Source organism: Anas platyrhynchos, chromosome 9 (assembly GCF_047663525.1).
Source record: "Anas platyrhynchos isolate ZD024472 breed Pekin duck chromosome 9, IASCAAS_PekinDuck_T2T, whole genome shotgun sequence".
NCBI lineage: Eukaryota > Metazoa > Chordata > Aves > Anseriformes > Anatidae > Anas > Anas platyrhynchos.
In genome coordinates this window covers 13,279,870-13,295,784 of record NC_092595.1, presented here as the reverse complement: position 1 = coordinate 13,295,784, position 15,915 = coordinate 13,279,870, and the positions used below count along the sequence as shown (strand labels likewise).

The following is a 15,915-nucleotide window of genomic DNA, read 5'->3' as shown; positions in this document are numbered from 1 at the left end:
TTTGCTGATTAATGGCATTAGCTTTTAGAACCAACTTCACTGTAGATCTATGATAAGCATTTGTAAAAGCATACAGGGTGTAGGAAGTAGTAGGATGTAGGAAGTAGTTACAGAGGAAAAAAATGCATCCGACCAACAGCACCATCTTTCTTCCCTTTTATTTTCCAGTTTTTTTCCAGTTCAACAGCAGAACACATAGGCTGATCTCCTTCACCACTGCCTCCTCAGACTTCTCTTTATCACCGTGATTCCACAGACCAACGGTGATCTCATTCTCTCAGCCTTCACACAAAACCTGTCATACCTCTCAGCAAGAGTCATCATCTATTTTATGACTAAATCTTTCACTTGCCTCAAAGAAGCAAAAATTTGACAGTAACAGATCCTCACTCTTCTGTTCTTGCCCAAGTCAGCACTTTCCCTCAGTACTTCTGACTTCTGCTTTGGTTCTGTATCTTCAGTTTTGAGCCTGTTCTAAACCAAATGACAACTGTATTGTAGTATTACGGAGTTAAGAAACGCTGCAGTTTCCAAAAATTTGAGAAGCATTATAGAAAAGTATTATAGAAAGAAGTATTATATTCAGAGTTGAGAAGCTAGAGGTCAGAAAGAAAAATATTACTAGGAGATGAAGTCAGTCACCAGGCCTGAAAGGGGTGCGTGAAAGGAGAGGGCTTACTTACATAAATGCAAAAACTTCTAAGGGATGTTGCCAGCTCTGTCCTGTATTTTAAGTCTGATTGTCAAATTTTCTTAGATGGACTGGAAGAGGTGGACATAACAAGAGTGGGCAGATATACAAAACAAAGCAACTGTTCCTGATTAGTTGTCAACAGCTTTCCATAAGTACTGCTGCAGTCCGTTAGAGATGTGCCAAAACAACTCAAACAGCTGATCCTGCCTTAGAGCAGAGAAAGCTGGACTAGATGGCCTCTTGGGATCTCTTCCAGCTCTAGCACCATGTGATTTCACACAATGTCTTCTGTACTACCCATGGAAAACATCCAGCTTTCAATGCCATGAACTACAGGAGGACAATGTATTAGAGAACTAGAAAAGCAAAACAAGGTTGATAAGTTTGTCTTCACTGAAAAAGTAGGCCTGCAATTTCTAGTCCTGCTAGTCAATCACAGATCCCACTGAAAACACTGAACTGAGGCATATTTGATACACAACTTAAAAGCCCAAGTTTGAGAGTTTTCCTGAAGTCTCTTGCAGGTTTTCCATGCACCAAAATATTTGACAATATAAACCTAAGACAACTCCAAGCAGAAAGCAGCTTGCTTCCTTTTCTGCAAAAAGATGAACAACATTCAAGGGACAACATTCAGATCAGGACACGTTTATTTCTGAACATGAGCTAGGTTTGGCATATACACCCAAACTCTTAGCCAACAGTGATGCTGCAATTTGTGACACACCAGAGTCATTTCTACAGTGGGTCAGTGGGGCTGGGAAGTCAGATTCTCTTCCAGGCAAGCCTCACTGTGCCAAGTTTGCTGTATATATTATTTCTTCATGCTTAACTCAAGCACTTGCAACTCCTTTGTAATAGTTAGAGAGGCTGAAAGCACATGAAGATGACCTGTGTAGGTGGCATGAATTCTCAGCTGGCATGAATTGCCATTACAGTACTTAAATTTATAACACTTATACTAGCTAGGACCTGGCCCAAAAGTAAGTACACATTCTCTGGTGGCCACTCTACAGTGCTGTCATGACATACAGTATTAAAAAAAAAAAAAAAAAAAAAAATAGTTTTAAAGAAGAATAGAAAAAGATTTTGGACTTCACCCTGCTCTGAAAAACAGATGCTGACTCCCCTAGTTTTAATGCATCTTGGAGTTTAAGATGCCAAAAAAAAAAGGAGAGTAGTACTTTAGAGCAGCTATAAAAAAAAAAAAAAAAAATCACCCATGGGTTTGGATACAGTGGGGGAGAAGGTAAAAAGGCTTTTAAATGTGCACTAAATTTCTTATGAATTGGAAAACCTGGATCACACCACATGGTCTCAAAGTGGAATCATTGATAATGTATTTTCAAATTTAACTCTGATGAACAAACCTTTTATTTTTTTCCATGATGAGAAACATCAGTTGAAATTGTCAAGAACTAAGCTCATATTGAAATTAAAAGTCTAACAATGAAGTAGTTTCCTGGCCTGATCCTGCAAAGAGCTAATTGTTCTTATTCTTAATTCTATCAAGGATGAAGCCTCAGAAACGAGGGAGTGTCCCGGACAAGCTTAGACCACAGGAGAACTACAATTAATATATACTTAATGATTGGAGGTACGATTACAGCTAATACAAGGCATACATTGTATGCCTTGCAAAAAATGCAGTGGTTTGTGGTGGTGGTTTTGTTGTTGTTGTTTGTAAAACACTCTGAAACAATCAAAGGGAGAAGAGGCATGGCAGGGGCAAGCACAGCAAAAGAGCTTGAATGAAAGTCCTGAAGATCACAACTGATTACTGCCACTACCACTGCACTGGAAGGGTGTGCTGCTGCCATACACACACTGCTCCTTCTTTGGCCATCAGCAGTAGGCAGCTGCACCCCTAAGAAGGTTAGACTGACCACGCAGGGGAATTCAAAGATACATCAGTCCATTCGCACCTCCTCTAACATAAGCAAAATAAACCCAAATTAGCTTGGGACAGTGCAATTACTCAAGCAAGACAAACTAGGAGTAAGAAAAGATAATAATCATGTTTATAACACTCCCTTCTCTAAACAACCCCCAGCCCACAAACTAATAAAAAGGGAAGCAAATAACAAAAACATAACAACTGGAAGCTTACTTCAGAGAAGTCTGCTGTAGTGGGTTTACATGGCAAGGTTTGGGTAGCAGGGGGCCATAGGGGTAACTTCTGTGAGAAGAATCCCGAAGCTGCACCACGTTAGGTAAGGGGCCCACCGCTGGGCAGAGCTGGGCCAATAAGCGATGTTGTTTGCGCCTCTGTGAGGGCAGATTTAAGAAAGGGAAAAAAAACCTGCACCACGTGATGCCATTCAAGTTGCTAAGCCTGGCTGAGGAGACCTGCAAGCAGAGCCATGCTGCTTCTGGGGCTGACACCCACATGGTAACAAACCTGCATTTCTCGGGGTAACCCATGGGAAAGCAGCTTGTACTGCTCAGTGGCCAGGCCTTGTCAGGCCTGCCAGCACACTGCTAGCTGCCCATACCTATCCAGACCAGGAGCACAACTTCTGCCTTAATATACATTCCAGTGTTTATTCTTCAAATCATTTTCCCCACAATTGGTTTTCTAGCTCTTTTCCATACCTTTTGTCTCAATTTCATACGCACCTTCCTCACTGGTTTGCCTCCCTTTGACTTCATGTTCTTCTAAAACCTTGCTTGTTTTACCTCCTCTTTTCCGTGCAAGATTAAATTCTCCCCAAGCCACTTGTCCCATCCCAGCTGTGATCAAGTCTGTGCTTATAAAAATGCAATCAGACCCAAGTGACGTTTTCCACTTAGGGTAAGATCTTTCATTTTCTTCTGAAGATTTCTTTAGTCTCCACATTATGTGGCATACCATCTGATACTCACTGCCTCGAGTGCTACCTCAGCCCTTTTCCCCCTCCTCTTTGTCACTGCCCCCCAATTCAGAAACACAAACCATTGATTCCTGTCACAATCCTGGCTTTTCTCAGTCAGTGTACTGGTTTTGGATGTCTGCACTCCCTGCGAGAGCTCCTTGCCTCCAGGCAGCCTCTCCTCCCCACACAGACCCGCTGGGGTACCCGTGGCCAGGTGCCAGCACCCTGTGAGGGGAGGACAGGGCTGCCTAGGCCCACACAGCTCCCACAGCGTTCCACAAGGTTCCACAAGATTTCAGGAGGTTCCAGCCAGTCCAGGGAAGCCAGGTGGCAGGGTGAGGAGGGCCTTCCATCACCATCCGACTGTTCTGATGGGAAATGCAACTTTTAGCCACGCCAAGTCTGTTTTACCCATGACTGTAACTGTGAAGGGATCCCCCTGCCTCTATCTCAGCCCACGAGCTTTTTCATCATAATTTCTCCAGTCTGCTGAGAACAGAGTTCCAACTTTCTGCAGTGAAAAAATACACGAATCGGTAGATAAAAATTCATCACACTTAAAAAAAATCAGTAGATAAAGAACTCACCAAACATTTATTGTCCCTGGTCTAGTGTTATATATACATACAAGTGTCCTAGCAAGTAAAAAAGATTCTTTTCTTTTGCTTCCACAAAAGGAAACATTACATGTGCTTATTAGAGGGGAAAAAAGATGCATTTAAAAAAAAAAAAAAAAAGACATAAAAAAGACATTAAAATGATGTAGCAAGTGACAACAAAAGGAGAATCACCGATACTCTCCATATATTGAGTGATTCAAATCCCACCATCTTATTAGTGAAAGTATTGACTAAATCATAAAGAAAACCAAAGACAGAAAGCATGGATATCTTCCTGAAAAGGACTCATGGATTTTCCAATGAGTATGTGCATGTCTTTGACTACTGCTGCATCATGCAGGCAAGCTGAAGCGTCCTTCAATAGGGGCACACGGATGGAAACGCCCCAGTTCCCTCTTCACTATCCAAACAGCACTCTGCTCCTCCAGTTGTGTTCTCGTACATCATACTTTCCTCCTGCCTCCTGCCAGATGAGGTAGCTAGAGTTCAGACTAAGCCATGAGACCAGAGAAAAATTCTGTGAAACAAAATTGTTTTGTGCTGTTGTTGTGGACAAGAATAAAATTCACTTTAAAGTAAAGCTTCAATACAATTAACAGAAGTTATAGAACCATAATAAAATGACCAGCGACTCTCACCTCACTTCACTATAGAAGAAGGGAGTGTCACGGGGTTCCTGTTTCCAAATTATGTCATGGGTTTCTTCACACAAGCTGGCAATGTTAGCCTTGATGCAGTGCAGCCCCACGTGCTGACACTGCTGGCTGCCTGAAGCCTCGCAAACCACAGCTGGTATTTTTTTTTTTACTTTAAGGCCAAATGCTGGTAATGACAATTTTATCTCAGTTATTTGAGTTAATGTTGACCTAAGTTATTCTTGAGAAAAAGATGCAAGTAGGAAGAAATGAACAGCTTGCATTCAGTTGCATCAAATGTTTTTCCCAGTGTCCAGCAGGAGTTCTCTGCAGGAGGCAGCCTGTTTCACGGCAGAAGGTGGTAACTTGCTCATCATTCCCATCTCATTTGCCCATCTACTGCCAGCAGAGTTAAGCCTTGCACTCAGACAAATTGTAAACGTTGAGCCTCTTTCAACCAGGCTCTTGGTTCTTTAAGTCCATGAAGCTGTAACATTTTCCACCCTCCCCTTGCACTCCAAAAGCCACAATTCTTAAGGCTTCTTCCAAATCTACTGCCGTAGTGTCTCCCAGACTACTTAAATGCTTTGCGTTCAAGACTCCTTGAAGAAGACCGAACTACATGCGATACACTACAAAGCAAACAGATCTTCTCTTATGAAACGTTTGACAGGACACATATTTGAGTTTTCAAACACTAAATCCACAGTCTGAATTATTCAGGAGGAAAAAAAACTCCTTAGAGGTCTAAAAAGTCAAGGTACATCCCTAAGCTGCTTGTAAAATAAGCACTGAGCTTGTGAAACATTTCAACAACTAAAAGATGAGCAGGGACATGAAGCTAGATCTATTTCCCTACAAGTTAATAGACTAGCATTCAAATGTCTTGTTGATAAAAATAGGGCTTTAATTAATTAGCAGAATATTTTAACAACCAATGCTGTAAAAGCTTCTTTTTCTATTCAAAGGAAAGTACCATTGTTAAATATATACCTTTTCCCCCCTCCGAAACTTAAACTGCTGAATTCAAAATTAGTGAAAAGCTTACAAAACCAATCTTAGAAACATGAAACGAATCTGTGAACATTTACTGTTTAAATTGACAAGTCTTCTAATGGCAACCAAATAGTTAAAGGAAAAAAAAAAAAGGAGGGGGGAAAAAACCTTAAAAGACTCGAGAGAATTAGCTGTTGCTAAAACAATTTTATGGTCCTTTCCACTTCACTGGAGGTAGTTTGTATGGCTGACTGGAATCTATTCAATGCTGTCAAACATCTAACACTCCCATAGCTAGACGCCTTACAATGAATAACAAGCAGTCTAGCTGCCAATATGCTAGAGCTGCATTTTTTACCAGAGACTGGACCCCAACCCAGCAACACTCTACCTTCATCGTTTGCTGCCTTGTTAATTTCTAAGACCAAAAATTAACCACAACAAGCAGAAGTGCCAAGATTCCAAAGCACCGCAACTATGAATTCCAGCACATTTAATAACTAGCAATACAGTAAGTCAGGTCCGTAAGAATATCTGAGTATCTGATTTTTCTTTTGTACTTCACATCAATTCTGTAATAGAAAGTAACCTTCAATTTCAGTAGATGAATTACACAGTTTATGGAGACTTATGATAGGTGCACAGAATAGAAGGAAGAAAGAAGTAAAAACGGAGAATAAAGTGTTGTTGAAACACTAAGCACATAATCTGTCATCCTGAGTACCATCATTTCCATAACTATTATCCCAAGCAATGATTGTCTTGTTCAGTTCTGTGCTTCAAGCAAAATCTTGGACTCTTACCATATTTATGTCCTTCATCCTTCAACTGTAATAATGGGGAAGTGCTGACACCAACATCATATTCCCAGTAAGATACAGAGTGCTCGGTGAAATTATGGCTGTGTTACCTTGGCAGGTTTATGATTACGGCTTCAGTAGAACTTCCATCCCGTAGCTCATATCCTACCATCAGACAGACACAGGCACACCTGCCTCTTCATACAGCAGCAAGTTAAAAGTCAAACAGGACGCAGACTTCGTGACCTAGGGCACACTTTTCTGCACTTGCAGCTTCAGGGGTGAAAACGATCATCAGACTGACCATACCTTTTGCATTGGACTTTTTAAAATTATTATTTTATTAAAATTACACTTGGCTGTGTAATTCCTCGAAACTAATTCTCTTGGTACCAGAAAGTGCTGAAAAGTATCAGAGCCTCAGTTTGGCAAAAATAATAGTAATAATAATGAAACAAAGCAGCTGTTTTGAGAAACACTGGTTACGTCACACAGATACAAAGCTCAAATTTAGTTCTTCTCACTGAGAATCAATAGTAGAATTAACACGCTCATTCTTACTCAAAAATAGATGCTACATGGACTAGAGTTTTAGAACCAAGTTGATTATCCACACCCTAAAAAAGATGCAGCTTCATCTATCTGAAGGAGAGAAGAAAAACAAGTGTATGTGTGTGCAGAGTAATGTGCACACATGGTTGCATACACACGTTATTGATCATAGTGCGTAGCATCAGAGGGACAAGGCTTCACACTCCTGCAATGGCCAAGGGCACTTGCCTCATCAAACATGCACTTTTAAGCATATATTTACAACCAGTATCAATGGCTTAAAGAAATAAAATGTACTTTTCAGAAATGCATTAGAAGTTATTTTTTAAATTATGCCCCTAAACAAAGATGATAGGCAAAAGGCATAATGGATAATATGTATGTATATACATCCAAATATGTATTTAATTCCTTGTTCAGACCTCTTGCTCTAAAAGCAGGTTACTGTTTCTTGGCTTTACATTTAACCTGTCCTTACTCTCTACATTTGGGCAAATTACTGGCGATACACCATAAATTAAGATGCACCCCACAACTTAGATTAAACACCAGACTCCTATAGCATTTTATCTGTTTTGATGATGCATGCATACAAAATTTCCTGAAAATATCCACCTATATTTTAGCTTAATATTTCTGTGACCACAAACCCCCACACATAAATACCTGGTGTGTTTCCCACAAGTACTTTGGCAATAAAAGTAGACCAAACAACCATACCATGGCTGTAAATTAAAGAATGGTGCCACGATTCCTCTCAAAGACACAAGTCTTTCTCAGAAGGCAGCAACCCCAAATCACTATCAGCTGCAAAACACTGACCACAATCATTAATCACATCTGGTTAATCACAGTCAAAGCCATTTTCAAACCAAAAGCTGGTTAAAAGCTACATCCATCAATTCCACTGATAAGAACATTTCACATAAAACTTTCAGGTTACATGTTTACACAAAAAGTAAGATGTAAGGAATGAAAAGTAGAACTTGAATACTGCTCTGTCAGGCAGAGAAGCGCTTTTTATTTTAGTACAGATAAAGGACTTGCCAATAGTGTATCAGCAAGTCAGCTGTCAGTCAGGAGGTAAAGTGCAACCTGTGACTGAACACCTTTGGATATGAGGAGACACCTACATCCAGTTCAATGAAAATTTTCTGCAAAAGCAAACAAGGCTAAAAGTTTATGGAAAACCAAATTGTTGGCTATTTGTTTAGTCAAATAACATGACAGCTGGATAACACCCAGTACCCACATGTCTCAGACCAACTGTAATTGTACAGGGGGGTTTATTCCTGCTCTGATTCATCATAGTTTAGACTTTGCAAAGATGTTTCAATTTAACTTACTTTGTAGTGATATTTTCTGAGTAAATATCAAATTTCAAGCCATTCCATCACTACTGATGAGATGATGCTTTACACCTGGAGATCATGCTACTCCTTGCTGTCTAACACCTGCATGGAGGACAACTGTCATTAGCCAACACAGGCAGCAAAGCTCCCTACATCCTCTTTAAGAGCCATTCAAGACTACGAACTCTAATTCTCCAGAGGACTTTTGTAACAGATGGAAATGAGGCAAATGCATTAAACAATTTAGATGATTATTTCCAGAAATACTTATACAGTACTCAAGTGTCAAAATGGTTTTAAATCAAGCAAATAGCACGGGGCAAAACTTACAAAGCTGACTACAAGAACTAGATGCTTATACTCTGCAAAGCTCTGTGGATACAGAGATTCTGTACAGATACAGAGTTCTACAGCTCATTTTTTAAAAATTCATTCCTGACTGACCGTAAGACAAGAGCAATCTTTTGATAAGTACATAGCTCAAGAGAAACACATCAATATTTTTAAATAGGCATTTCTGTATGTCCTACGCTGTTAAAAGCATTCTTTTACCTTTTGCACAAAAATTGGTAATTACGTTACAAGATGTGCCCTCCGTGCAATTCACCAGGTTTCCAAAAGTTCTCCTTCTGTCCCTTATTCACAAAGGATTTGAATCTGATGTACACTCAGCATAAGTGATTCTGTGTCTTCAAGGTCACATCTGCAAGAAGCACTACCAAACTAGACAGCTTCAAGAGGGCAGCCCTTCAGACTCCTACAAGATCATCTGCAGACCTCATCATAGCTAAGCATTTCCTCTTTTCAGAGATTTACTGGTAACAAGTGTTTAAGAAAAAGCAAAATTACATTTTACATACCATTTCTAGTGCAAATATTTCACAAGCATAGCTTCCCATGCACATTTTCACAGGTATTTTCAGCATACTAAGGCACTGAATCTACTGCTCTTACCTCTGCTAAGTTTGGTCCTTATGCTTACTGATAGCTGGTGTTGATCATTTCAACTGGAAAACTTGCAGAAAGGAAACACCTGAGTTCAGCTCTGAGCACTCTCCAAACTCTCCAGGAGTGTCTTATGACACTGATCTCTAATCAAGTAGTTCATTACTAGCTGGCAGAAACTGTTGCTGTGAACTTACTCAACACCAAGTTATTTTGTCCATAGTACTGCCATTTCCTTTTCCAATTTGTAAGGTTAGTGTGCATCCATCTCCCGCTGCTTTAAGTTTGGCAGTCTTTTCCCACACTAAGTTTTTATTTTCCTAAAGGTGACCATTTAAACACACCTTGTGTCTTTTGTTTCTCAGGTTTGTTTTTTTCTAATTTATTCCTAAAGATTTCAGACCACCTCAATTATTTTTCCTAAGCCTTCCATACACTGATGAATTTCTACCAAAAAAATTACAGCAACATTTTCATTCTGTTTTCAAATGCTTTTCCCCCATCAGGAAGTTTTGGCTCAAGCCCACTGCAGTAATGTGGGCATTTCTGGATACAAGTGTGTTCTTTCACAGGCAGATGCCTCTTTCCATCCTTAAACCACACCTAACAAATGTCTATATAGCTTGCTTCTTCAGTACCAAAGGTACACGCACACCTTTGTATTTTCCAGTTAGCCAAGAACATGTGCTGAGGTGCATCACATGTGCCTGTAATGGGCACTGACAGCACACCCTCAGATCTCTGGAAAACTGGGGTGCTGGATTATAGAACTAGCAACTGGAAAAATAAATAAATAAATAAATAAATAAATAAGCCTGGTTCTACCTCTTAGTATTACTGTCTCCATTTTTTCTAAGATGACACCAATATATAGCTATTTCATAAAAATATTGCAAGATTTAATTATTAGTCACTCTTTCAGTGCTTCTATAAACTTAGCCTTTTCCTTCTTGTTTTTAGACTCCTAGCTGCTCTCTCCAACTCTGCCAGCATTCCCACTCTTACCCACCTACAGGTTAAATACCTCAGATAACTATAAGCCTGAACTCACCTGCAGAGCAACCACTTTCTTCAGTACTAAGTACCACATTCTGGTCAACAAGATCAATTTCAAAATCAAAACACTAATAATGATGCAATGTAAACAGTAAGAGAAATCCATTTTGAAGTGGCTTCAGGGAGACAAGTTTAGACAACAGTGGAGAGAGCTGTGCATGCATTTCGTGACTACATGCTGCCTGCTTTGCAACAAGAGTCAAGTTTTTAAGACCACTTGTGAGAGGAGATTGATAGACCAGCCAAGACCAATCGTCAACCTGTACTTTCTTTTTTTTTTTTTTGTACGTCTAAAACCACTCAAAGTTCTAATTTGCTGTTTCTCTATGCACAGTGCCTCCCCAGCTCCTAATTACATCCCTAATTGCAAATGACTGAAGAAGCAGCAGTTGAGCAGACAGGGAAAGCCTAACTCCTTTGTCTTTTTTTTCATCACCATCAAGGACAACATTCCTTGCTAGGGACCCTGCTTTCGTCACCTTCTCGTGCCTTCCTTGCGTTGCTTCTGAGACACAAAACTTTAAAGAAGCACCACATGAATATCTGCCACAAAAAGCCAGCAGATTCTCTTTCGTTACAGCCTTAAACCAATCCCCTCTAAAAAACAATCTGTATTTAGTGGATGTCTTCTCCATATCATCCTTGATGTCTTCAAAGCCTGTGGAAAGACTGCCACTTACCACCCTGGGATTTTGACAAGACTTTCTCTCTCCCAATCACTCATTTTATTCTCCCTAATGCTCCCGAAATTTCTAGCATCATGCAACCTAAATACCCCTCGATTCCTGTGTTTCTCCTGCCTCTGTGCTGCTCCTTTTCCCAAAGTTTATTCTTGTATCATCTTTTTTTTTTTTTTTTGTCATTTTCATCACGTTAATTAGTAAGCTAGCATCATAATTGGCTCAAGGCACAGATCTTTCTTCTGTCTCCTAATTCCTGATCTCTGATGATTTCTAGGCTTTACAGTCCCCCTCAACCAAGTCCTTTATTAGCTTTTGCTTTTATTATTCCTATAATCCAAAAACTGTGTGGTGGACTTTTGCCTTGTATAAACAGACATTTTGAAAATATTAAATCTGTGGCTTTTTACATTCTCTTCATTTGAAACATTTTCAGCCATTACAACATCAGTAAGAAGATGAGTACTTTACGTTGGACAAACACGCAGAAAGAAGGCCACGTTTCAGGACAGTATGCATCTTCCTACCTTCCAAATGTTTCCGCTACCACACAACACTTTGCATTTTCCACCACGTAGGCAGGCTTCCCAACGAGCCACATGCAGAGTATAAGGCATGGCCATACCTGGGAAATGTGCTAAGAACAGGTAATTATGTGTTCAAGCACTATTGAGCTGAAGTGGAATTCTGACCATAAAATGTTTTTTCTTTGACAATATAGCCTCCACTTTACCGTTTATAAATGGAGCACTCCAGGCAAAGCCAAAACTGCAATACCAGGATCTGCTCACTATCAGCAGAGGTGCAGATTTGTAGTTAGCATGGCCAGACAGATTCTACTTCTGATCCAACAGAAATCTTCCCTGCCTCATATGTTCTTCTGTTCCTATTACCTATCCCCATGAATGCCCCCTGGCTTGCTGGAGGAGTGCTACAAGCCCACCTCAGTGCCTCGCAAGCGCCAGGCATGCCGCCCTAAAGGGCTCGCTCCGGGGAGCACCAGCAGCAGCTCGTGAGCAACAGGGGGCTCCCCCTCGCAAAGTGCAAGAGCATCCTTCACAAAAAAGTGGTTTAAATGAGATACTTCAGGTTAAGCACATGATCTAGTGCTCTGATGAACAGAGAGCGACCTGTGCATTTTTTAAATGTTTATTTTTACTACTTTCATAATCATAACTCTTACATTTTAAGGACTACAATATTTTACTAAGAGAGAGGGGGAATTTGGCTTGTAATGAATAACCAAGCGAGTAAACTTCCCCCAAGTGCTACAGACCAGCATGCATTTAACTGCCTCCCCTCCTTGCGTTTTACTTGAAGGTATTTTATTTCCACTTAGAGTAAAAATAAGAAAACAGGAATGATGCACAAATAAAGCATTTGGTTATAGAATAATATGGCAGACTGAATACATGAGAAAAAAACACCTGCCTTTAAAACACAGAAAGGTGCAAACAAAGTACAGAGAAAGACTCAGAAATGATAAGGAAGGGGGAACAAACCTGGTCTCTGTATCTGGCACCAAGAAGCAGTCAGGGCTCCTACCAATATGAAAGACAATTAGATTCCAGCAGACAAACCAGAAAGTAATGATTATGATTGCTGATGCTGCAGACTGTGGCTGGCCCACATTAGGTTAAGTAAACTGGATGCAAGCCAGCATCCCTGAACGGCACGGCACAATCCGCAGCAATCTGAGCAGAGATTATCAATATCTTAAAGGTGACCTTTCACACACGCTATCCCAGCAAATCAGGCAATTCTCGTGGCTCTAATGGAGATCAGCAGAGGCCAGTCTCTTGAAGCCATGCACTCTTCATATAAATAGGATTTATTTTTTTAATTTTATAATAATTGACTGCACCTCATTTGAGGAAAGTACGCTATGCACTTTATTGGTTTATTTCAATCCTTCCCCCTGTTTTAAAGAAAACAATCTAACTTTTCATTATTCATTATCATCCAGGCAGACAGCAAGCTAGAAAAAAACAACGCTAATTTTTAGCCATATTGCCTATTAAAAAAATGTAAAATGTCTCCTAAAAGGGCAGGTGCATTAATTAAGGCTGCCTCAGGATAAATGAAAATTACTAGGAGTGCTCTGCTTTCCTGAATGAGTTTTACATAGATTATTTATAATTGAATGAAACCAATTACAGCATTTGTAACGGAAACTATACATACGTTAAACATTTCCATTTTTGCAGAAGCTGAACTGCATGCACAGGAAACGATCTTTATTTTGTTACAAAGGGAAAAAAAAAGTCTTATTTTTTTCTGAAAAAGTAAGTTTTATACAAGTAAAACTATATACTAAAGTACATAAATCCTGGGTACAAAACCGAGCAAAAGCAGCCCAAAAGGGTACAAGTGTAATTGAGAATCAAGGCCCAGATTCCAGGAAGCCATCTCACAGACGGAAATCCTGAAGCTGTAGATTCAACTCCTTTCCATTTCTTTAGAGAAGGAAACACAGCTTAATTAGGTTCAATTTTCTAAGTAATGGTTAGCCTCTGCAACTAATCAGGAAAGTTCTAAATCAATATCAGACTAAATGCTTGCTCAAATGACGGAACATGCTCCGTCTTCAAAATATAATCCTACCTGCAGAAATCTGACATCTGAAAAAGTTACGGACTGAGGATAACAAACTGGCATGTAGTTTTCATTTTCAAACAGAAAACGTCCTTTGCTATCCTCCAGAGACGTTTGAGGATGTTTGTCTCAAACAACACCCAACTTTTTCTTTTTTTTTTCTTTTTTTTTTTTTTTTTTGTGCACAGATTTCAGTACTGGGAGAAAACAAAGAACCTTGGGGGAAAAAAAAAACAGTTTCAAACACAACAGCTCCTTCTGAATTCATTCTTAATGGAAGAAAAAATGTTTAAAGTTAGTGCAAGGGAAGTGAGATAGACCCAGGTAAAGTGATTTGAATAGCAATTATCTTTAATGGTCAAAGATCCCTCAGAGGTAATTCTGCTTCAAAATCAGCTAGAAGCAATGCCCTCATTAACTTCATCTGTAATTATCTGATATTCACCTGGATTACGCATTCTACTCCATCAGCAAAATAAATACGACTATATTAAGAGGCTTATAAATGCAGTGCAGAAATACATTTTAGTATTTTGTAGCATAGGCTGCCTAAGTTGCATACACGGCAGGAAATACCTGTCAGACCATTTTGGCTGTCAGTAGCCAGGAAGCTTCAGTTTATTCCTAATTATTTCTGTGTAATCGATAATGAAATAGTGTGACAATTTAAAGAGGCACCTACCTATAGTCAGATAAAACTAATAGGTAATAATTAAGAATACATTTTCATTTCCTTTCTAGACACACATATAAATAACCTGACAGTGAATATTAGAGCAGATGTGAGAGTACTGTTCATTACACATCCTACGCCTAGCACTGCTTTATAGTATATTTTATGATGCTACCAACTACACATTAGCACAAGCAAGATCTGTCCTACAATGCACATAGGCTCCAATGCCAATTGTGCAGTAGCCAAGAAATTGAACAATTTTTTTTCTTAATATTTCATGTTTATCTTCAGATACCAATCTAGCAGATACAGGGGTCATGGATGAAAAGGAAAAGGAGAACATCAGGCAACATGGGCTAAGGTAACTCCAAATACCCAGTGATAATCAATCCTATCAAATTACTAAAAGTGTGAGTGTGGGGGGGGATTATTTGTTTAGATAAACCATGATTTTTTTATATTCTGTCAGTATCTGCCTCTGTCAGCTCTCCTAAATTGAAGAGAGATGTGACATTAGGTTACGTGGAAGCTTACAAACATGCAGGCATTTTCTCCTGGTAAACTATGTTCTTAGTTTAAAAGCACCCTCTGTTGTATCTTTTATATATATTTTTTCCCCTCTTACATGATATGATGGCCAGAGTTCAGCATAGGAATCAACTTTATAGATCTCTGCATTCCCTTCTCATTTATTCTCTGCAAGAATTCCTTCCCTGAGAAAGGTGAATCTATCTGCATCTCTTTTTTCAGATTAGTTTTTCTCCTGCTTAAGGCCACGCTATTTTTTGCACTGACAGTCCTGTGGAACTTCATAGAGATGATGCCAGCAACACCATTACTCATTTCAGTAGTTTCTGGTCTAATCTTCAACACCTTGAGAAAACACCTGTCAGTCACACGCTACTGTTATTTATGAGACCAACCACGTACAAAAGATAGAACCATTTAAATGTATTTTGTTCCTCTGCTTGTGTAAATGCTGTCAAAGAATTAATTTTTTCAGTGCTCTTTTTTCAACGTTCTTTGGAGGAGTGTACTCACTACAGAACTCTACTACCTTCCTGATGTCTCGATGGTCAGCACAAAAACGAAGCAACTGTAAAATTATGGAAATATTAATTTCTTTGCATTTAATTAGAAACACACACTTCTAAGCCCTTACACTGTTCCTTATGGAAAGCCCCCACACATTACAAATATTCACACGCCAGGTGAACACTGCTCCTGGAGTTCCAGGATCAGATGCTTTAGAGCATGAAAATATCTGCTTTACCGAGCTGCTTCTCAAGGAACAAACATTTTCCCCTCTTTCATTTCAGTGCAGACTCTGTTGAACCCTGTCATAATTATCAGCAATATTTTCACTAACTATTAAAAAAGATCTGGATGAAAAAATAAAATTTGATCCAAAGACAACACCAAGTTGTTCAAATATTTATTCATCCAATAATGAAACTTA

General features: G+C 39.4%; 1 protein-coding gene across 5 annotated transcripts in view; it reads right to left on the bottom strand.

Moving 5' to 3' along the window:
- LOC101803486 (glypican-5) overlaps positions 1–15,915 on the bottom strand; it is a 414,617-nt gene that overhangs the window by 269,673 nt on the left and 129,029 nt on the right. The gene's annotated exons all lie outside the window — the stretch shown is intronic.